This window comes from Calidris pugnax, unplaced genomic scaffold (assembly GCF_001431845.1).
Source record: "Calidris pugnax isolate Ruff unplaced genomic scaffold, ASM143184v1 scaffold276, whole genome shotgun sequence".
Classification (NCBI taxonomy): domain Eukaryota; kingdom Metazoa; phylum Chordata; class Aves; order Charadriiformes; family Scolopacidae; genus Calidris; species Calidris pugnax.
The window spans coordinates 2,281,782-2,305,726 of NW_015091112.1; the positions used below are offsets into that span (position 1 = coordinate 2,281,782).

Sequence of the window (23,945 nt, forward strand, 5' to 3'; positions counted from 1 at the left end):
CGTCTCTGCTACGAAGCCGTGCCAGAGCCCATTCTTCAGCCGATTCATTTCAGAGCTGAGTTGCCTGTTGGACCCCTGCAAAAATGTCAGTCTGCCCCTCTCTTTCCTTTCGTGTGAAGAAATACAGAGCACAGTTCCAGGTAAATACTGTTCCTTTAGCTCCTTAGAGGTGCTGGGAGTGACTCCTGCTACGGCTCCTCTCCTCCCTCTGTTACACGAGCTCATTAGCCTCTTGGCTATGTCTCTGCTAGTAAACGAAGCCGTGCCAGAGCCCATTCTTCAGCCCCGAAGCCAACTGGCACGGCCTGACGCCTACATATTATTAAACTCTCTTACACTCTGAAACAAGGTGGCCGCATCCAGACAGCCTTTCTGGAGTGTCCCGGCCCATCCTGACTCCCAGCACCACCCAGGAGTTGTCTCAGCACAACCCAGGGAGGTAGCACAGAGCAGCTCACCAGTACAGCTCTAAGCTCGCGGTGGGAAGTGCTGAAACTGAAGAATGCTTTTTGAAAAATCAGTGTGGAGCAGCACAGGTCTCAGGAAGAGCCTGGGAAAGGGGAAGACCCAAAAAAGTGCTTCCTCCTCAACTCGATTTTTTTTTTTTTTAAATGTGGTGCTTTCATACAGGAACTGTAAACAAACTTTTGAGCTTTTACCTAGAAACCGACTCCAAGCGAAGCTGTCAGCAATGTCTCCTGGGTCCCCCATTGCTTATGGCAGCAGGACAAGGGATGCCAAGGCTGGACAGGGAGCTTGAACTTTCCCCGGCCACGGGAGGTGATGTGCCTGCTTCGGCTGGAGCCCCGGGGAAAGGACTGACGTGCTCAGAATGTGCCCAAAGCCCCCCTTCCCACCTTCCCCATCATCTCCTACCTTCTTGCACCGCATTCATTATGGGAAGGGGGTGCAGAGAGGACTTTTACTGGAAAACTAATATAAAACGAGGGGGAGCTGAGGGAGCAACATGAATCGAGCAATGACTCGGAGGTAAACACACCGTACACCAAGCCTTAGGATCATTTTTTTTCCCAGGGCCAGCTCCAGGGCTTTGTTTCCCCCCACACACACACACTTATAATTAGCTGGTAAATACTCTACATATAATTGACCTTTCTAAATGCTGCGGAGTAGCTGGAGGTGCCGGGCACTAATCCTGCCTGTGAAGACCCTGGGGTTGTGCAGCTCTGACTCTCTCTGCCGGTGGATAACGCTCCGCAAGCGCTTTTTTTTTTTCCCCTCGTTTACTGACACGTTGAAATTTACTGCCCCGTGTCAGTGAGTTCAAGAAAGCCTTTTAACTCCGCAAGCTCCGGGAACCGGCTCCAGCACACGCTCTGGGATTTATCCCTCCGTTTGTTACGCCTTGTTTGTCCAAGAAACAGTCAAGACCGAACGAGTCAGGAATGACAGAAATAGTACATGAAGTCACAGTCGCTCCACTTTAAAGCACAAGCGTTTGTGTCGTTTCTCCTACCAAATAAATAAATATATGTGCCTTTAGCGAGCAAATAAGGAAATGGCAGAGGGAAGGCATCACAGGCAGGTTTTTACAGATGCCAGCTGATTTGTGCCTGCTCCTCCAAGAGAGTGTAATGCAAATTCCCACAACTATCAGTTCTTTCTGGTCAGAAAAGCCGGGACCATACACACCCACAAACCCCGTGAACGCTACAGCAATGAAGTGAAAACCTGTAAACATTAGACTGAAGCTGAAAGACCAACACGTAAGTGAAAACGCGGAGCACCCTCTGCTCTTTCCCTCACCTCCCTCACTGCCCTCCCGGCTTCTCCACAGCCCCACGCTGGTTTCTCCCTCCCTTAAAAAGCTCTTTTTTTTTTTAATCATCAGCCCTATCAAGCCACCAGCATCTGCAAAACAGCATCAGTGGCAGCCCTTGCAGATGCTGACCTTCTCCTGTGGGGTGAGACCCACGCTGGGTTCCGGCAGGACCAGCGTTCCCCATCCCTGCATCCCCCCACCCCGGCACACCGCAGGACCACACCGCATCCCCTCACCCAGACACCCACCACCAGCATCCCCACCACCTGCATGGACAGGACCATCGGTGGCAAAACTTTGCGAGAGAGAAAGGAGGAGTTTTTTCACTCTCACCACCCTGGGTTTCGCAGCAGCCTGGGGAAGGACGGCGTGGGGAGAAGAAAAGTTATTTTACCGCTGGGTTCTTCTTCTTCTTCGGCGTTGCCGGCGGCTGAGGCGGTGGGGATGGGGAGAGCAGGATCACGGCGTGAGGAGAGGCGAGCCCTGCGGTGTCCTGGGGTTTCTCTGCCTCTCCCTGCCCTCTCACATCCTCCCCCTGCGCGTCTGCGGGAGGAGAGGAGCGCGGAGCGGAGCGCGGGAGCCAGTGTCGAGGAGGGCAGCAACAGGAAATGACACAGAAACTTCGCCAGGCTCCAATCCAAACTTGGCCCCTGACATGAAAGAAAAGGGGGAGGCAATTTGGGGGGACCCGGGGTGGAAGGATACAGCACTGTGACAAGTTTTATTAAAGCGAGGAATGAACGGGAGGGGTGAAGCGGGGGGGGATTCCCGTCAGAGTTTATTTATTTGAGCAGGAGTGGTGCGATGATGTTAGACACGGAGAGCAAAATGCCGTTTTCAGCAGCTTTCTGGCTTTTCTAAACTCCTCGAATGCTCCAGCTCGTGCCTGAGGGCAGCAACGTCCCCCTTGCACCCCCCTGGGTCACCCACGACAGCCCGGCTAATTCTGCCTGGGGTTGCAGACAGTTGCTCCAAAAGACAGCACTGCCCACAGGTCCCGGCACTTGGGGACAGCAGAGGAGATGGGCCAGGGCTGCCGGGGTCCTGTGCCCAGCCTGGTGAGGAGCACATGGCTCCACACACCTCGGGGACACAGCAGGCACCAGCCCAAGCACCAGCGAGGTGTCACTATGGCACGACGCAGAAGTAGAAAATCACACTGGGTGTGTGGTCAAACCTTGATGGATCCAAGATACTGCTTTAATTGAACAAAGCTGGATGGGTATCTCCCACCAAGGCAAATCCCCTGAACACCTCCCTGCACACTGGATACAAGGGCACAATGGCTATTGAACTGGGTGGCAGTGGCTTTAAGCATCCTTTAGAACTAACACCTGGTATGCATGTGTCCTTGAAGGCAGCCCAGAGCTAGCTTGACTTTAGGTTCTCCACAAATCCCCCCTGCCTTTGGCAGTAGGCAGTGCTACAAACCCTTTAATAGGAGCACGCGGGACTTTCTAAGGAGTCCTGCTGTCTCCTGATTTGGGACCCACACCACCACTCTAGCGTAGATGATACGGGCACCAACCACATCCACACAACACATGATAGACTGAGGAGCAGGTCATATGGAAACTTTCTACTTGGAAATGGATGAATCACACCACCTGCTCAAAGATGTCCCACCAGATAGGGTAAATTATAGATTGGAACCCAAGCTTAAGCTCAGATTCAACTTTTTCCTGGAAAGAAAATATAAACATAGTAATTCTGGCCACAAATATGAAAGTGGTGGGAAATATTTTTCCTTAAAATTGAGGAATTTTAATTTCCTTAAAATTCTCAGGTGCTGTCACTGAGACCTCTCCACTCTCCAAACAGTATAATAGGAATATTATAATCCTAATAAAATAAGAATTTTTAAATAGTCCCATTAAATAGGGATATCTTAAGGTCAAGTGAGATCACTCATTTGATTATTACAATCGCTTGGTCTGATCTCCTGCGTAGCTGATGCCACAGAGTCACCTCCCAAACCAACACTAGAACCACTACAAATTATGGCACATCTTTCAGTGAGACATCCCACCCTGAGTCAGAGATTCTCAGTGAAGGTCAATCTACCCCAGTTAAGCTATTTCAGTGGCTATCACCCTGCCAAGAAGAAAGGCTGTCTCTTTAATCCATATTTATCTGGCCTCACTGTCCACCCTCAGCCCTGGCCACCACTCATCAATCCACTCCAGAAAGCTACAGATGAGGCATGGCCAGAGAAGGGCTGCAGCCCACCAAGGCACAGCCCAACCTCAGTTTACCCTCAGCACAGCAGGAATGTTTCAAGTCCAGGCGGCTGAAATATTTCAAGCTGGGGTTCCTCCCATATTTTGGTTGAAAGCACCCAGGCCACGCAGCTCCAAGTGGAAACTGGAGCCTGAAGTTCCCTCGCCACGTAAGCTCGACCTTACAAAACCACAGACAAGTTATCTCGTAACCTTGTCCTGAATAAATAAAATTAGCTGAGCTTTTTTAGTCTCTCACAGTAAGGCAGATTTTACCGACAGACCACAAATCCTGCCTGTCACTTTTTCAAGATCCATTTCCACTGCATTAAAGTCCTTTTTGAAATGTGTCTACCAGAACTGGATGTGGTATTACAGTAATGATCTCACCTGTGCTGTAAATTTTTAAGACACTTAGACTGGTATCCACTCGCTCCATCAGAAGCATCTCACTTTTTGCTGTGCCTTCATGAATGTGGTAGCACGTTAACAAGCTGAATTAGGGATTTATTGTTATAGTATCATTTTACTCCAAACTTCAACCTTAAATACAAAACACTTTAAGATTTGGCATTTATACAGTGTTCAACATATGCTTTGATCCAAACAAGGGCTTTGACCTGTCTAACCTTTGCTGTATTTCTTTCGCTCTTGTGAATGACTTGAGCACAATCTTAAGGTATCAGTTGTCACTTGCTTAACAAGAGGTTATTTTCAATTAATCAAAGAAATATAAACAGAGCCTCGTACTGAGTCCAAATAAGCTCAGAATAGTTATGCCCTTAAAACAGATGTCTAAGGCTGTGTCTCCTTTCAGATCAGAGCTGGTGTACTGTCAAGAAGAGGTCTTGCAGATCTGTTTGCTCAACGAGCTCAAAAAAAACCCCTATCAGCTCCAAACCCTGACATACTCCAGCGTGGCCCATTGAAGTCAGCAAACGGGGCAGCCCATGATGCAGATTAGGGTATCCAGGCAAAAATCAGATTTGTTAGGTCTTTAGAGAGAACAGTGGAAGGGAATTAGATAGCACCATACCATTTCAAAGAAAAGATAGCCCTGTATCAAGCCCAACGTACTGTACCTGTTTCCTCATGGTTCTGAGCCTGCCAAGGTACAATAATGAAAACAGAAGGTGAAGAGACATTAAGAGACTGTTGGTTCATCTTGTAATGAACTAAATAGGGTCAGGGCTGGTCTTTGGCCCTGGGACCAGCAGGCACAATCCAGCTGCACACACACACAGGAGGCTGAACACCCTCAACCTCCAAAAGAGAACAGCCCTGTCCAGACCTCCCATTGGGAATGAGCTCTGGCCAATGCTGATGTTCAAGCCATGCCAAGCAGCTGTCACTGGGACAAACAGGGACCACAACAAAATTCCACACCATAGATAAAAGTTTTCCAATGGCAGGGCCCTGGCACTATTTAATTAACTTAACCAATTAACTAAAATATAGAATCATAGAATTTTCTAGGTTGAAAGGGACCTTTCAGATCATTGAGTCCGACCATCAACCTAAGACTGACAAAAGCCAACACTAAACCATGTCACTAAGTACTATGTCCAGGGATAACAATTCCACCACTTCCCCGGGCAGCCTGTTCCGATGCTTGATAACCCTTTCCATGTAGAAATTTATCCTAATACCCAATCTAAATTGGATATTTAGAATATCCAGTGGCCCAACTTTAGGCCACTTCCTCTTGTTCTATTGCTTGTTACCCAGGAGAAGAGACCCTGGGGAAGAGCACAGATTATTTCATATCTATAAAATAAATATGATAATAGTGTTATCATGAATTTTGCTGCCAGAAACAAGTAATCTCGTGTAGCCCCTGAATGAGGTAGACTCTGATTAGGCCATTAGGTTTCATGCAGTTACTTCTGGAGCCTGATAAACTGTGTGGCACTAAAGTGTATCTTCTCAGCAGGGCATTCATTCTGGATTGCAAAGTGTCAAGAGTGGGGAGAAGCCACTGTGTTTTTCATTAGCTTATTATCATGAGAGTAATAAATGAGTTTTCAATGTGAATTAATCTGAGGTAGCTTCCTGTACTTGGTTTTTTTGTACATTTATGTATATAATTAAATAGCTCTTTGCTAGGTGCCATTTTCTCTCTCTAAAAACAGTTACTCAGTATAATCAGCTTCTCAGTCAGCTTCTTTGAAAGTTTGCTCTGATAAACTACGCTCACTCACAAATAGACACCTGCAGCAACACCTGGAAAAGGTTTGGGCAACACAATTGAGAGCAGTCACTTTGCAATTAGCTTGCTTGACAAAGAACATCACATTTCCATTCTTACCTAAAAATAAGACTAGGGGCAGGGAAAAGGCGTGGCTCAAAAGGACAGGTTTTGCCTGTTTATTTGTGAGGATGTGCAACATGCAATCCCTTTTTGATAGTCATTCACCTGTGAAGTGTTTAGGTTTAGCTGTCCTACCCAGACAAGCAACTAATGCGATTCTAGAGAGAAATAACACACTTTTGCATTTGGGTGCTCTACAAAGGGAATGAATAAGGGCTTTGTTTTACTTGTTTGTGTTGCTTTTTTCCCCCTTTTTTTCCTCCTTTTTTTTTTTTTTTTTTTAAAATGAGAACTCTCCAGAGCTCAGTTTGAAATCCAATGGCATATGGTCCACAGTGGAAACCAGTGGGACCTGGGGATGACTGATCCACACTGCCCTGGATAGGGCTAGGAGATGGGAACCAATCTTTTTTATCCTATTGGTAGATCTGCAACTAAAACCACAACACTAACAATGTGCCAAAACATTGTTTTTATTAACTATACTCTCACCTTGTTTTATCATTCAGGGGAAACTACTTCTATTTGAAAGACTATATTAAACCACTTACAGAAGCAGTATTAAAGTCTGGTGATTTCAAGCAGAAGGAACAGTCTCACATACAATTTTTTTGTTCAGTACCTTTCATTTCATGCTAGAATGTCTGAATCCCACAAGCAAAACTCTAATGCCCCAGAGATGAAGCCTTTTCTGTCTTTTGCAGTTCCATAGAGATCACTGCAGTTTTCATCCGTTAACATTAGATTACCTGCTATTTTATAAAAAATATTCCTATACCTTTCCAGGCATGCCTGCTCCTTCCCATATTATTTTTGGTATTTATGAAGCCAGCTACACAGACTTCACAGGCAAATGACCTTTAAAAATGAATGAAGATCTGTAACATTTACATCCTACGTATTTTACAGCAGGAGAAAAGCTAGTTTCAGCTTCTCCCCTCTCCCTGCTCCTCCCCAAACAAATAAGAATTGTTTCTCTCAAGTCCGTCCCTCTCCAGAAAAATCTGACCTACAAATGGCTTTCTCATAGCTCAGCAGACTAGTTTAGTCCTCACATGGATTTATCATTAACCACATAAGCACATGTTGTCCATTCTGTCCGACCTAATGAACGTGCTATAAATAAAATATCTCTAAAAGCAAGTTTCACCATACTTATCCAAGCTGTTGCTGCAAGTCCTTGTAACTCCCAAACCCACTTATGTTAGAAACATTAATCACTTGATTATAATTCAAAGCATCAGCTCTCTACAGCTGAAACTCCCTAGCACTTGACTTTGGCTAGACCTCTAACCTCAACTTATCACTTTCAGGCGTACTCCGCGTTTTCTTCTCCAATCTGTCACTAATGTAGAAAAGACGTGGGAATTCACTTTTGAAAGGTATTTTTAACCTAGGAGTGTCTCATTAAAAGGAAAGCTTAGAATGGAAACTCTAAAACAAAACCTTTCCCATTTTGCTTGGCATGGCAATGTGAAAATACCAGAGGTGCGTTTCACCACAACCCATGATATTTAAAACCCAAACAATGTAAAAAAAAACAAAAAAAAAAGAAAGCTCTTTCAGAAAAGACACCATGAGTGTAATTCCTACCTATCCCACAAACATTTTATATGATCATAGGATTATCTGTAGAGATTTGTATTCTCCACCTTGAATGAAGGAAGCTGAATCAAGCCATCAATTATTTCTGACTTGCCTGCTCATTCATTAAGAGTACACATGGACAGTTTGGGTTGTTTCCTACTTTTTTCAGCTGACAATGTAGAGATCATATTCCATCTTGACCAAAGTTTTTAAAACCCAGAGAAACAAAAGATTAATTGTAGGAAATTATTTTTAAACATCATATGCTTCAGACTGGAAATAGAAAGACAAAGATAAAACTCCCAAAAGGAAAGCCACAGCTAATGAGAGCCTGAGAGGAAATGATCACACATTCTCGGTTCTTCTGATGGATGTTCTTCTAGCCTTATTAATCAGAAGTTTGTGATGTCGATAAATCACTGAAGTATGATAACAGATGAAGGTGAGTTTAGACGTAAGATGATCCACGGTGAAGGATTACAATAAAGGACGAAAAGGAGAGGGAGCCAAATACAGTTTTATAAACTGCATCCTCAGCTTGTGAGGACTTGTAGCTAATAAATGTCATTCCTTTTCTACATTATCTAGGAGATTAAGAATGTTTCTCAGTGTCTAACTGCTGGGAAGCCTCTGCAGCACCTTCTCCAGTTACTCCAGGAGGTTTACATTACATCAATTGCTTTATTTTTCCATCAATTATGATTTCACTTACAAAGAGGAACTTAAAAGCACCTTTCTTCTTTTAACCTCTTTTGGAGGAAGTAGGATCCAGCAGCAGAAAAGGACAATCCAGGCAAAACACTGATGGGTTTGACCTTCCAAGGTTTTTCAGATGACCCTGTGAATGATCCTGTGGCACAGAGGTGTCAGCAGCGTCTCTAACCTCCAGGCAGTCTACATACAGAGCTGTTGGTTTCTATACTCTGCAAAACCACCCAGCTATCAATCTACATGTATCACAATCTGTGGTTTCCAGGGAGAGCATTTCCCAAAGCACTTCAGAAGTTAATATGTGTATTTGAGGTGCTATTATTGACGAATCAGTTCCATTCTCTGCTTTCTGACAGTGGTTTTTATGCTGCAGAAGACAGCTCTGGTCATCTGAAGCAAACCAAAGCCATGCTTACATACTGCGAATTCAAAATGGTTATTAAAATGAGGCAGTTTGCCAATAAGCCAAAATTTGCCTTGAGCAATGAAAGCCAGAGGCATATGAGATACCTAGGAGAGAAAGGACAGAAGTGCACTGGATGCCTTTGAGGATGCTTTGAACTGAAATACAAATTTGGGTGCTTCCCATGTAGGTTTTAATCAGCGCTGCCACAACATGACGAGGTCTTCAAGCTGATGCCCTACCAAGTTGGCAACGCTGCCTCACGCTGCAGGACAGCACTTGGTAGGTAAATGCACTGGCTTGGTCCAGATGCAGTGAAGCTACACAAGGGACATTGCTTCTTGAACTAATAAGCCCTACCGAGAGAGCACATCAGCTTGGATGCACTGTGGGTATTGTCTTACTCTGCATGGAGCCAGCCCAGTCACCTCCATACCGTACTGTAATCTGCCATAATAAAATTGGGGGTTATAGTTGAGTTCCACCATAGTCCTAGAGCTTCCCTTGCCGGGACTGTAGCTGAGGTGTCTCTGGCATCATCTGCCCAAACGCTCCCAATTCTGGGTTGCAGCAGCTAACGGGGAGATAGATCAGCTGGGCCAAGGGACAACCTTTGAAGTGATGAGACATACCCATAGAAAATAAGGACAATTTATCCCTGTAACGGCTGATTTATACTCCATGAAATAGTGGCGACAGCATTTCTGTTATTTCTATTCTTGCCAAAGTTTCTGTATGTAGCTATGTTTAAAGGGAAGTACTGAAAACACACATGAATGGACATTAAATTACAGAATTTTCCTCCAGGCTTTCTAAGCCATCATGAGCAAAAACAGGACACAAATACATGTTAACATAAATTCTAAGATGAGATGTGCAATTTTACCCATATAGAAACTGAAAGAGTGGAGAATAGGGAAAACTAAGAACAAAAGACAAGGGAGAAAAGAGAAAACAAATAAAATAAAGCCCTATAAATAACCTCTAGCATCAAGAGAAAAAGAAAGCAGAATACCTGGTGTCCAGTGTTGCAACTTGAGGTCTGCTGTGAATGCAGGCACAAATCCACGGCATGGAAATGAGTCAGAATTACTGTCCCAAGGAACACACTCCACTGGGCCAGTCTAACTCATCTCCCAGGGAATATGTAAGACTTACAGATCTGATTCTTGCCATATGATTCTTGCCAGATGTCTGGCTATAGACAGCTGATCACTAGCAGACTATCTTAAGATACACCAATTCCACCTCGAGAGCACTTAATTCTTAAAACGCAAAGAATTGAGTGCTTGTAATCAGCATAGGAATAACCTTAAATTACACCTTCGTGCTACAAAGCCTCTGTTCTTGATATATGGAGGCAGCTCAAAGAAATAAAGGGGTATACAGGCCATCTTTCCATTGGTCTTGAATGAAGTATGGTATAGATTTCCAGCTCTGGATTCAGGCCTGGAAGCACATCTGGAAGTGTCTACCCTTGCATACATTAGATTTGTGCCACAGTAAAGAAATCATGACTTCCACAAATATCATAGATGATGAAGAGAATTCCTGACCTGAAACTAAATATTATTGTTTATTATGTTACATTGAGACTGACTCCTTAAAAGCTGCTGAAACCAAAGCCATGAAGTGTCAGCTGCAGAGCCTCGGATTGCCATAGCAATGTTCCTGTGAAGTCAACTGTTTGAAAATCCACCCTTGAGCTACGACATCAAAATCTTCCCAAACCACATGGTTGTTCTGCATTTGACACAACAGCAAAAAATTACACGTATCAACCAGGAGCCACCTCACTGCAATACTCAACCACTATCCCTTACCTGCAAGAAGGAAGGAATTGCAACACAAAGAAAGGATGAGTCTTTGGCAACACACTACGAGACACAAGAACAGACACAGCCCTTCTCAGCAAGCTCACCTGGCACAATCAGCGTGGATAAAACACTGCTGGTCTCCAGTGCCAGCGTTGTGATGATCATGAAGAAATCCCCCTCCTTCCTGACATGGCATTTGTTGAACTGAATAGCTAGAAAGACCTTTAAAATTGGAGGTGGAGCTACCTCTGGTCACAAGAACAGCCAGGTCTCCAGCAGCAGCACTGCTGCGAGGAAGCATTACATAAATGAGTTCACGTCAGGTCACAGGCAGAAGACAGTCAGAGGCAGAAACACTCCAGTAGGCATTATTTTTCCATAGCACAGCCAAAACCAGGCAGTTTTTTTAAAACAGTAAAAAGCCACGGTGGTTGCAGACACCATGTATTAATAGCAGAATGGCTTAGCAGTCAGTTTGCCCCACTGACACCAACTCCATCTTTGCTGAACAAAGTTGGTAAAAGTGACATAAATTCTCAACAAAAAAAAAAATTTAAATCAAGGCACACAACTCACTGGGAGACCTTCTGTGAAAACCTCCATGTTCTTGAGACCAAAGATCTGTTCCCAAATCCAAAATCACTCAGTAGCTACTTATCCATGAGCAGGCTTTGAGCATCCTGGTCTAGTGGGAGGTGTCCCTGCCCATGGCAGGGGGCTTGGAACTAGATGACCTTTACGGTCCCTTCCACTCTACCCATTCTATGATTCTACAATGTCCCATGTGCTAGAGAAGAAAACATGAGATCAAGGATCCTGTTCTTAAAAATTAAGAAGGTAATTATACAGAGAGGAGCGATGAAAGCCTTCATCCCGCTTGTGTAGCACTGCTGATGCTTTCTCATTTTTAACAGGAGAAACAGAGAGTCCCATGAAAGTGCAGCCTTTGTGACTCGAGAGCCTCAGCAAGGAGAGTGTTTGCTCTGCCAGGCACCCACAGGGAAGGAGCAGGGGTTCCCAAACTGGGCTGCGTCCCAAGCCCAGAAGCTCACAGTCCTGGAAGTGCACTGGAAAGGGCTTCACAAATAGGAAACTTCGGGTACTGCTGCTCTTAGGGGTTTTAGTGAGATGCTTCTAGTCATGTCTTGTAAAGGGTTCACTGAATTCAATATCTCAGAGTTACATTTATACCCTTAGGAAGGTGATGAATTTGAGCAAGAGGCTTCCCATACAAGCAAGCTGTCAGAAAAAACAGGACAAATAAAACCTATCTGACCTCTCTGCCCCAATTTATCAGATGGCAAACGCTTCTCAGTAACTACAGCGTGGCTCAAAACTGGTCATTACAAAGAAGCGTGGTCGTGCTCTGTAAGAAATACCCCATTATCTCTCTGCAACACAGCTCACACTGGTTTTTAGCCATTAACCATTGGCCCATCTGTATACCCAGAACTCAGCCTTGCCAAAATGTTCCAGACTCTGAGCTAAATTCCTTAATCAAATATCCCTTCTTCCTGAATTGTGCCATGGTAGCATTCCAACCCGGAATCCCCAGTCCCTCAGAGCAGGAATCTTTCTTTCCAGTGTGCAGTAGTAGAGCTGACAATAAACTCCGATGCTGAGCTCCCATATACTGCTGGTTTTGAGTAATGCCTTCCAGGTTGGGCTGGCTGGATGATTATAATTGTGCAGATTTTATAATCATCCCATAATTTGGGATGATTATAAAATGGGACAGATTTGGGCATGGGGATATTGTGATACGAGAAACTCAGCCAGCTGAGAACATCACTGCACATCAAACCTCTCCTCCATCATCTAGTCCAGCTTCCTGAGGAACTCTGAAATGACTTCTGTGCCCTGATCGTCATCTTTGTCATCTGGATCCAGGACATCTCCAAGACATACTAAAGGCACAGAAGAAAGCAATGGTAAGTAACTATGAACCTCTGGCTAAATGGAAGGAGAAAAAAGGGTCACATCAAAACGGTGGAATGAATTCCTTTAGGAACTGCAGATTACTTCAAATCTCTTCCTCTTTCACTAAAAGTACATGGTGTAATTCTTCAGCATCTCCTATGTGAAATAAAATACATAAGAGGATACACATTTCACAAAAATCAAACTGCCTTAGAATCCTATCAAAATTATATGCTGTACTTCAAACACTCCTCCCCAGAGGGAAGTTTGTGAAAACAATAGTTGAAAGATGTATAATCATTTTGCTTAATGCACTACTGGAAGATGTTTAAATGCTCGTCTGATGGGTGCAGGAATAGAACAGAAAATAAAATAGTTCAGCTCAGGCCAGGTCAGGTGATCTTCCCAAAGATTCCTCCTATCCATTTTCTGAAGAAGCACATACCCAAGAGATTCTGTATGCAAAGAAGAAGGGAGTATGATACAATAATAAAAACCAACAGGCACATTTAGAATAACATTAAAAATTAAAAGCCCTTTGTGAAATCCAGAAGCTGCTCATACTTATGCCCCCAGCTCACTGCAACACAGTGCTTTTCTGTAACTTCTGGAAGACTTCAGAAGGTGGTAAATAAGTTGATGCTCTCCATACACCACACACATTAAAAAGGGGTAAACAGGTCAATCATCATAGACTTGTCTGCTGCACATCAATCCCAGGCAAAAACACAGAACAGATGTGATGGGACTCAACAAATAAATAGTTAATGTCCATCAACAATGTGTAATGGAAAAGGAATCTTGTGAAATTAATCCAGTCTCACATTTTGATAAGCCAACAAATGAGGTTAATAAAAGTAATAGGGTTGATGTAATGGGCTTCTGAAAAGCACCAGACTTGAATTATTGAGTAATTAACTTGACTGGTTTAAAATCAACATAGTACAGTGCAGATCAGTTGGAGACCAGCTGACTGATACCTTTCCAAATGAAATAGTATAAGGCAAATGTTCACTAAGCAAGTGAACTTTTGGTCCCATGTAGATCCTGGCTTATCGGTTGCTATTTAATATTCTTTTGCTGACGTGGAAGAAAAAACTAAATTATTCCTTAGTAAGTTTGTGAAGTTTGGGGAAGTGGTATGGAATAAAAAGGACAATAAAGCAAAGCAATCCAGAGAGCAACAGAGTAAAATGCCCACAAACCAACAGTATGAATTTCAGTACAGACATATACAAACTCCTGAATGGTAGATTAAACAGTGGAGGAGATCTTACTTCTCAGACATGAGAAAGGAGGCCAGAAGCAAACTGGAAAAACTCTAGGAAGTTATAGAATCTAATTGGTTTAATATGGACTACCAGTCTGACATCTTCAGCAGGGTAATGCATGTACTGGAGATGTAATATCAAGCAGAAAAAGCAAACAAATTGTATAAATTTGGCATTGGTGCAACTGCTGGTGATATTCAGAGTCTTTTTCAGAGGCTGCAGATACTAAGAAATGGGAAAGAATTCAGGGAAAAGCCACAAGAATGAATGAAAAATTAGGGAACTTCATTCTGGAGAAAGACATGAGAAGATTTAACTCTTTAATTTTACATAGAAAAGGATGAGAGGTTCCTTAATCACAGAGTACAAGTATTTAAAGAGAGAATAAGAATTAACTAATGAGGTTTCTTCCGCCTTAAAAGATCTAGCAATGGCCAATAGCTAGAAGTTATATCTAGATACTCAGAACAGAAACAAATACAGTTTCTTTGACAATTTTGCAAGGGTTGTGGGATACTTACAGTCACTGGGAATCTTTAAACCAACCTTTTTAAAGTTGCACTCCAGTTCAAACAGCAATGAACTGGGGGAGGTCTTATGGCCTCTTGGTCTCAGTAACCTATCAGTTAAGTGACAGGGCTTCAAATCCTACTGTGGGAGGCTATTTTACAACCTAATAAACGTCATCTTTAGGAAAAGCCTCATGGGATTCTGCTTTTTTCTTTAACACACTACTAATGGACCACACTGAGTAACTGATTCCCTTGTTTTCTGTTCTCATCAAAGAACAATTAAAATAACGATCTTTCAGCAGTAATAGATAATAACACCTTTTATAATACTTGTAAAGAGTGATTAGAGAATGAATCAGGCAAATAATTCTTTGTTCTTAGTCATTCCTCCTACTCAAGTCCCCAGTCAATGTTCACTTAAGCACAGGAATATGTAATGAATCAGCCAAGCACTCGAGAAGGAATTTTGACATTTGTCACCCTTAGACTGCCATATTTTATGGTATCTCTACCCAAACCAGAAGACTCCACAGAGAAAACTGAGAAACTTGCAGGGACTGAAATAAATGTGCTCCTGTGGCTAACACACTCTGTCTCCATCCTCACCTGTTTTTTGGCTGTGGATTGTCCCTATTGTCACTCATGCTCTCATTTGCCTCCTAATCTCAATCCTGCTATTCAGTGTCTAAACACTGTGCATGTTTCCTTAAGACCACAAAGAAGCAACCCCATCGTGTAAATGGAACCCATTAAGACATTCCCTGCCCCAGGGAGTTCACAACACAGCATATAAACCAGCCTTCTCCAACTGGTGGCATGCAAACCGAATCCAGCACAGACAATCCCACCCTGTTTCCTCCCAAGCCTTGCAGGAGACAGGCACAGTGAAATGGATGAATAATTTCTGCTGGGTCTTATAAACTGATGGACAGTGCCAACATAACGCAGTGTGAAATGACAGCAAAATTTCTCTTCTATTTGCTGTAACTCTCTCCCTGCCCCTTTTTCCAGATACAGGATGGAGTTACCTGTCCAGCTCCCTTTGCCCAGATGTGTGCAGCGAGGCAACCTGCACTGCCCCATCCCTTTTCCCAGCCAGCACCATGCCCTTCTCCCCTCAGCAGGACCACTGAACACCCACGATCAAAGTCAAGAGGTGGGCAGACAACCCAGGGGATGGAATCTTCTTTCTCGCAGCAATGATGACAGTCCCCAAAGAACAGCCCCAAAGTGCAGCTTTCACTGAGTAAATCCCAGGCCTCTGGAAACAGGCTGGAGAACAGTAAATTTAGTAAGGAAACATAGATCCTATAACTCCCTATTGCTTCACCAGCCCTCTGTCTGAAGAGTTTAATAGTATCAAGACACTTGCTAGAATCACAATACGTGTTCAACTACCAGTGCAATGAAACAGCATGCTTATGGGGTCAGCCAGGAGGCTCTGGTACAGAGACTCCAGCATGGACAAAGTTGGAGAAACATTAGAAAAATAAATGGGAGAGGCTGAACCATAATGGCGACCAATAGAACTTATGTTTTTTTTCTAAATGGTGGACCTCATGGACCTAGATTTCAAAGTGAAGTATCTACAGACAGGTGAAATCATTATGATTCTAGGTAGGGCTCCCAATAACTTTTTTTTTCCCCCACCATTTTCCGTGATTCTCATTTATCCAAAATTTGTCAGATCGAAACTTGTTAGTATTAGTGCTTTGGAAAGCAAGATCTCTCCCAAGATGAGCACCAGCCCAGCACTGAGTTTGCATCATAGCCAACCCTCCTTCCAAATCACTAATAAGGATCTTAAGCAAAAACAGTTTAACATTGTTCCCTACTGCTCCCCGGAGGTATCTCCCACCAAGTGTTGGCATTTATTCATCACTATGTGTTTCTGGTCCCTCCAGCCTGTTTTCAGTCAGTTGTATAATCTTCATCTCCAGTCAATCTAAATTATTTTTTCAGCTCAGTCTTCAAGAAACAATACATTAATTGCCTCAGTACATGAACAGACATCTTATTTACACAGATTAAATGACCACATTCTTTTCATCTACTTGGTCTGCAGTTGTATCAAACTAAGTGACTAAGTTACGTCTGGATTTGCTTCTTACAAATCTATGTGTGTGTCATTCATGTTTTTTTTCAATGGTAAAGTTAACTTGTGTAGAGGGTCTGCATACTTCCTACATGCCACTAAGGGGATTGAATTAATAACTAAAGTGTGCTCTGAGTCACACAGAAAATTCAATTAACTCTTCTTCACTGGGGGATAAGGTTTGCTTTAACTGCTTACAGATTTACTTTGTTTAGTATTTTCTCCATTATTCTCTTACAACAAAATTCACCCCTTTCTTTTTCCATCCCTTACATTCTGTTCTGGCAACTATCTTGAGGGTTAGCTAACATACACATGGCTCCATGTGAATGCATGGCACAGCAAATTCTTCTTCTTTCCTTATTTAGTCTGTTTTACTAGAGATGGAAGCCAAAGTTATCGGATAGTTACTCTTTTAATGACTGCTGTTTATTCATAAAGATCAATACAACATATTTTCCTCTGGTTCTTGTTTGATTCTTATGTTTTTCAGAGATAACTGTATGTGAGCCAGCTCATTGACTAATTGCAATAAAAACACAGCAGACAGATCTGGTTTCCCCAAGTCTTATTTCTAAGATTTTCCTGTTTCCCATATCCCTGAAACTTGTCTCGCAGAGGTCGTATTCTGCCCCATTCACAATGTATTCAGTTAATGTCAGTGTCAGGAGATAGCACAGAGATTCAGTAAATCCAGCAGTACTGACTTCAAGTTCTCATTCTGTGGGGCTTCCTAATGCTGTTAGACAGCTCGAGGTCTAAAACGGGATGAAAGGAGACAAGGCGAGGTAAATATGTCACTTCCACTCACAGCTCTGCTTATGGATGTTTCCCAACTTGGGGAAAGTCAGCTAACCCACAGGAACAGCAGTAAGGTATCTTGGCACGTGAAAAAGTTAGTGCCTAGAGCCACTCTTTGCAGAAATCAGAACTTTTTTTTCCACCACATATAAAGGGGGTGACCCCAGTAATGAGAACAGCATTCTGGAGCAGTTTAATGTCTGAGTCATCAAATCTTGTGATTAAAAGAGGGGATCAGAGTCTTGAAGAAAAAGCTCTTAATTTCTTTGTGTCATTCCACTAAACATAAATATGAATTTCCATCAGCAGAAATTAAATTGCTGTTTCAACAGAGTTCCTGAAATTTAGAGATACCCACCCAAAAAAGGCCAAACATCTGAGCAGGAAAATGATGTAAATTGAAGAAAATTAAGCGTCCTCTAACAGGGGCCCTACCCTTTTAAACAGACTTCTCCAAAGACTGATGAAGAGAACAGCTTGTTCCAGCTGCCCTGTGACTCAGACTGGCATAAATGTAATAACTGGCCAGGGCACTTCTGGGACTGCAAAACAGAGAGAAAAGAAAGGCCAAATACTGCCTTGGTTCAGAAGATGTGCAACTTCCAAGTAACTGAACACCAATGTATCTCTGGTTGCCTATTATATCCCACCAGTCAACACATCTACTGTACACATATGCAAGTGAAGCACAAGCACAGAGATGATGGTAGACAATTAGGAGCCTCACGGTCCCAGCTGTATCTGAAATACTTGCATCTGAAAACCTCATCATTCACTCAGGTTCCGAAAAGAGAACTAAGCACACCTGAACATATGGTGAAGATCTTCAAAATGACCAGTTCTTTAGGGAGCTTCAGGCTTGGGCTATGGATGCTGAGAGAGGATCTCAAAAAGACCCAGTTATGCAGTCCAGCAGTGATTGTTTGATGAGATGAGAAAAGCAAGACAAAAAAGATCAAAATGGACTAGATAAGTCTCTTGATATCAGCATCTGTGGCTCTTTTGCTATCAGCATTGTGACACTGAATTATTTGCCTCTGTTGTCTCGAGCAAGACCTATTGAAATGAGAAACAGCACATCTCAGGCAATTTGTTAAAATCACTTCAAGTCTCTGAGTGTTGTTAATGATCACCGACTGAGGGTGGAGGGCAGCAAAGTCAACAGCATGATGAATGGCAGATGACAAACATCCACCTTTCTGATGAACTTCCATCTCCGCACTCCCATGAACTCTCAATACACCTCATCACATCCTGCTCTTTACCTTACCTTCATCACTCTCCTGGGAAGCATCCTCATATTTCTTTTTTTTAAATACAGAGCTGAAGCAGAGAGGGAATAAACAGCTTGTCTAAGGTCACCCAGGCCAGTGGTCCAGGCAGAGACCTCCATCACTTGCTCTTTTGCAGTTGCGGACAAATCTTATGGCTGGTTGGTCCTTAAGGATGTGCTCAGAGCTCTGCTGCTCCCTCCCCTCATGACAGCCTCTGTGTCACCAGACATTGCAAAACCTGTCACGAGGAGGCAGAACAGTTAAGGGCATAAGTACCAGCGTCAGACCTTGTGAAGGTGCTTCAGCTTTGGTGTATGTGCTCTAGGAGCTGCCAAATTTAAAGACACTCAAGAAGATTTTCACAGAAGTATCCACCGAGACAGCCTGTCTCCACATGTCTATCAATAATGCTCAAGTGTCAACACTTCCAGGCTAGGATCATAAGAAGCCCTCACCTGCTATAGGGTTGCTAATGGCCATTATCCCTGTTTCATAAATGGGGAAAGGCAGGTGCACAACAATAAAATAATTCTTCTGCAGTAACTCACAGATCAGAGCTGGAATTAAAAAAAAAAAACCAAACAAAAAACCTGAAGTCCTGGCTCAAGTATTCTGTATTATCTATGAAGTGATCCAACTATTCCTCTCAGAGTTTTCTCTTCTTTTCCCTCTCTGTCAGCCCCACCTTCTTGGCTATTGTCATTCCCCTTCCTGTACTCTTTCCCACTGTGGCTCTCCCAGCAACGATCTCTTCCTCCCAGTTCTTCAGCTTTGCCTCAGGTCTTTCCCTAAATTTCATTGCATCAGACCATCTCCCTTGGACCAGAGCTGCTTCTCAGGAGGGGAACATGCAGCTGTTGGTGGCTGGAAAGCAGCCAGCGGACTCCCTGTTCTCCCCTTCCCTGACTCCCCCCAGCTATGCTGCAGGAGGATGCTGAGTGACAATGTCAGCAGAGAGAGCAGAAAAAGGCCTTGGCTGCCTGTTCAATACCCTGGAAGCAGCCCCCAGTCACTGGAAAGGGGATCTAAAGGAGAAAGGTTGCTCCCCCTGGCCTCACCCAAATGATATTCCATCCGGCATGAAGGAGATGTTGACAGAAGGGTCTGTGTGTCACTACAGATGAGAGATTCTTGGCTGGTAGGGATGCACCTCCGCTCCAGCAAGAGGGTAGACAACTATCTGAGACCCCTGCTTGCCCACAGCCAGAGGCTGAACACACAGTGCTTCAGTCTGCTCGTGAGAAGGGCTGTCAGGTAGAGCAGAGGGAGGGCACGGGCAGGACAGCCAGCTCCCTTGCGTTGTGTGGAAGGAAGGAGGATGAGGAACAGGTTTATTTATGGCACTGCTGCTCTGATTTGAACACACAGGGGCTTGAAAGCGTACGGTTTTCATGTTGATTTATTTTTAAACTCAGGATGAAGGGTTGGACTTACTACTTGTGAGCATATCACTGACCTGCTCCTTGGGTCTATTAATCTATGACGTCCTCCTCCAGTGCATCTCTCCCAGGATATATTTCATTAGCTGAACCTACCTACACACACTTTGCTCTCAGGACAGGCAATGGTCAAATAATGGGACCAGTACAGTACGCAGCCTCAGGGAAACGGGTCGGAGCAGAGGGCAGGTAACTCTCCAAGCCCACCTTCCCAAGCAGCCTGTCTCCAAGTGATGAAATGCAATGCTATCAAATGTCATGACAGAAAGCACGAATAAATAAAACATGAGGGCGCCTCTTAAAAATAAATGTTGCTCCGTGATCTTTTTTCCCAAGAGAATGAAGTTTCCAGTGCGCTAGCTCTCTCTGCGTGTGGTATCACACACCGCATGGTCTGTTCCCTATAAGCTCTCAACATGTGCTACGAATCTGCCTCTGCCCTACAAGTATTCTAAATCAGATGCTTATGCCTTCTTCTGATCTTTTGCAGTCACACGTACATACATCGGATTTTGCCACAGGCCATCCATCATTTCTCCCTTTCCAGCATCTGAAACGCATGACCCACGATTTGGTTTTACGTATGTTTTACCGCAGTTTCCGCATAATCACACAGGAAACTTTAATTCTCACCTTATGAGGCCGAGCACAAACACGTAACGCTGGACACAGGCTGCAGTTCTAATCCTTGTTTTTCCAAAGTGCCATGGCTGTCTCTCTGATCACTGACAGGCTGTACTTCTCACAGCTGAGGGAAAAATACCTGAAGCAAATCCTATTGCAAGCAAAGCCTTACCATTCACAACCAGTTGTTTACCTGCATCGTTTTCTACCTCCTACCCCCAAAGTAACACCTAAAGTCATTAGGCAATGGCTGCCCTCTGCCTCTGAGCTCTCCTCATTTCAGCTGTGGTGCATGAGGTGGGTATTTTCCATCACTGTAGCACAGGCAGCTCTGCAAAGGGACACATCACCCTATAAAACCCACGGCACACTGCGAGCTTGTGTTGCGCTGGTCCAGGGCTGGGAATGCAAAAAGAGGTTCTCTGCGTATAATATTTTAGGCTAAAAGACCAACCTCTAACACAGGTCAGAATACAGTGATGAAGTAGGTACAGATTTCCTCCGGGTATCAAGGGGAAGCAGCCCCATCCACTGCAGACCCATCATGTCTCAAGGCTGGCTTGTCCCTCTCAATCCTCCTCCTCATCCCCTTCTACTCAATTTGCCAGGAATTTACCATGCCTGGCCCCTTCCCCATCCCAGGCACAGCTGGTTGGCACCATCCACCTTCCAGCTGCCTCTGAATAAGGCCACAAGAAGAAAAAGAAGCTGTGGGTCCCCCCCACAGCCCCGGGCTAATTGCAACCACCTTCCAGCTGTACAAACCCTCCCGCCTCGAGGGCTGACACGATTTGGCACAGCGCTCCCCAGAGCGGTGCTGTCTGTACACACGCGTGTGAAACACCTCACCGAGTGATCCTGACTCAAGCAGGGCTCACACACTGCCATCTGACATCACGTCACACGTGCCTCATCCCCTCTGGATGGCACACTTCTGTTCACAATCAGGGAACGTGAATTTTCCAGGAGGGCACATCCCAGGCACAGGGAGCTTTCCAGTGGGGATATGCCCTCACCGGTTGGATGCAAGAAGACAGAGGATTTTTTTAGGTCTCTGGAAAGGGACTAGCTGGGAAGAGGTGACAGGGAAATGGTCTCATGAAGCACTCACCCTGTGCACAGATGGCACAGGGGCATCGGAGAAGCCCCCTAAACAACCAGTGGCGCTTTAGCCACAAGCCGTTTCATCTGCTTCGAATATACGCTCTATCACCTTACAGCTGGGGCTGGAAAACATCAGGTCTGCTCTGCCTGCGGGGCTCTGTGAATTTGTATATTCTGAACTATTGCCAGGAGTAACTTTGGTGCTGGAGGGATCAATGCTGAGCCCCGTGCAGCGCATCGGTAAGGCAGTGACTTGTCCGTGGAGGAGGGAAGCTGGGGAAATTCCCTCCCCACTCTCAACAATTTCTTGGCTCTTCACATTAGTTATCAGCCCTCGGGAATATATTTTCCTCTCTCCATACTCTTCTGTGGTCTGCATTATCATTTGCTAAATATTAGCACGTGCTATTTATCATGAGGTCTGCAACCCTCATCCACTCCAGGGAGTTTGCAAGCAAGTCACTGCAATAAATTTTCTTCTATTCTATGGGCTTTTTAGCTCTAGGAGGCACACAGCTGAAATTATTATCTCAGAGCCTTCGACCCCTAATCTCACAGTGAAACCTTCATCACCCAAGGAAGGGAGGATGCACAAGAACGCAGGTTGTTTATACTCACAGCGGATTCAGACTCAGGCTCCAAGTCTGCTTACTAATAATGATGATTACTTTGGCTCCACTGGTTTTATAACATGTATGAAAGGCTCAGGGAAACCACATTATCTGCAGCTCCCTTTCAACAGCGTATTTGGTTCATAAAGAGCTGCTGGGCAAGCAAAGGAAACAGGGTGTGTTTGTGGACTGGGAATCAGTTATAATAACATCATAGTGACCAAAATGAGCACCACAGTCTACAATTACTGCTGTTCCTCTGTGTTTATGGGAGAACAGAATCATCTGAGACCTGAGTCAAAACCTGTTGACTCCACTGAAAGATTTTGCAGCAGGTCCTAGGACCCGCTCAGACAAGACATCATCCCTTACTGAGCTGCTTTGGCCAGTGTGTTCAGGGAGTTTGGTCTTTCTCCTTGCAATAGCCACTAACAAGGGACTCAAACCTTGGCTAGAAAGGTTACTCCAGCACCTCCTCTTTTCTGAACCCCAAAGCCTGTTTCAGACTAATTCCTGGTTGGTGACTAGAAATGTTCCAGCTTCTCCTGACTATAGGATATGATCCCAAGCACCTTCAAAGCAAATCAAGAGTTCAGTCTGAACTGGGAACATTTAATAAAGAGTATTAGGGTTTGGGTGGTTTTTTTATTAAAGAAATAAATTAAATGCTACTTGAATGTACATGTCCAAATGAAACACTGGTTTGAGGAGCCTGTATTTTCTCAAAGTTATCAAATTAGCCCAGCTTGGTTTCCACCACCTATCTAAATGATGGTGGACGTTGTCCAACAACTTCTTTTTCCTTCCAAACAGGCAATGCCATTAGTGTCAGAGAAGAGACATCCTCCTGCCCTGAATGCACCAGGTACATGGAGCAGCTGCTGCTCCCTGAGAAGGGGAACCCAGGAAAAGGAGAAGAAGAGACTCATTGAGCAGCCGAGTGGCCACGTTCCGTTTGCGAAGGGAACAACTGGCATTAGCAGGTTTTGCTTTGCCAACCTTACGGCAACAAAAACAAGAGAAAGAACTGGAAAAAAGTGTTTGAGATCAGCCTAAGAGCAAAAAATGGGATGGCCTTCCCTGCAGCAGCAGGGCACAGCCCTTTCCTCTGTCCCTCTCTTGCTCTCCCACTGTCACTAGAGCCAAGGCAGAAAGTGCTCCCAAGTTCAGGGTTCGCTGGCCGTTTCCTGGCAAGAGTCACTCTCCATCACACAAGGGCCAGACTGTCTCCACATTTCCCCTGTAAGAGATTTTTCTGGAGCCCCGTAGCCCTTTCTAGCAGGAAAACTGTCCTGATCTGGAGTAGGGATGTTTCTGAGTACGCCAGGCTGTTGAATACAGTAGCCTGTTATCCCAGAAAGACTGAAGAATAAACAAAGAGGGACTGGAAGAATAATGATCAGTAAACTTCCTTGCTCTGGAGGTCAAATCCAGGGCATATCTATATTAATAAACTAAAGGGC

General features: G+C 44.3%; 1 protein-coding gene across 3 annotated transcripts in view; it reads right to left on the reverse strand.

Annotated features, from left to right (window-relative positions):
• Positions 1–23,945, reverse strand: part of EVA1A (eva-1 homolog A (C. elegans)) — a 223,705-nt gene that overhangs the window by 84,140 nt on the left and 115,620 nt on the right. The window contains exon 1 of one of the 3 annotated variants that reach the window (XM_014958184.1): positions 2,117–2,242. The exons of the other annotated variants lie outside the window; for them this stretch is intronic. The gene's annotated coding sequence lies outside the window, so the exon portion shown is untranslated. Of the gene's footprint in view, positions 1–2,116; positions 2,243–23,945 lie in introns of those variants that run through there. 3 annotated transcript variants of the gene reach the window in all.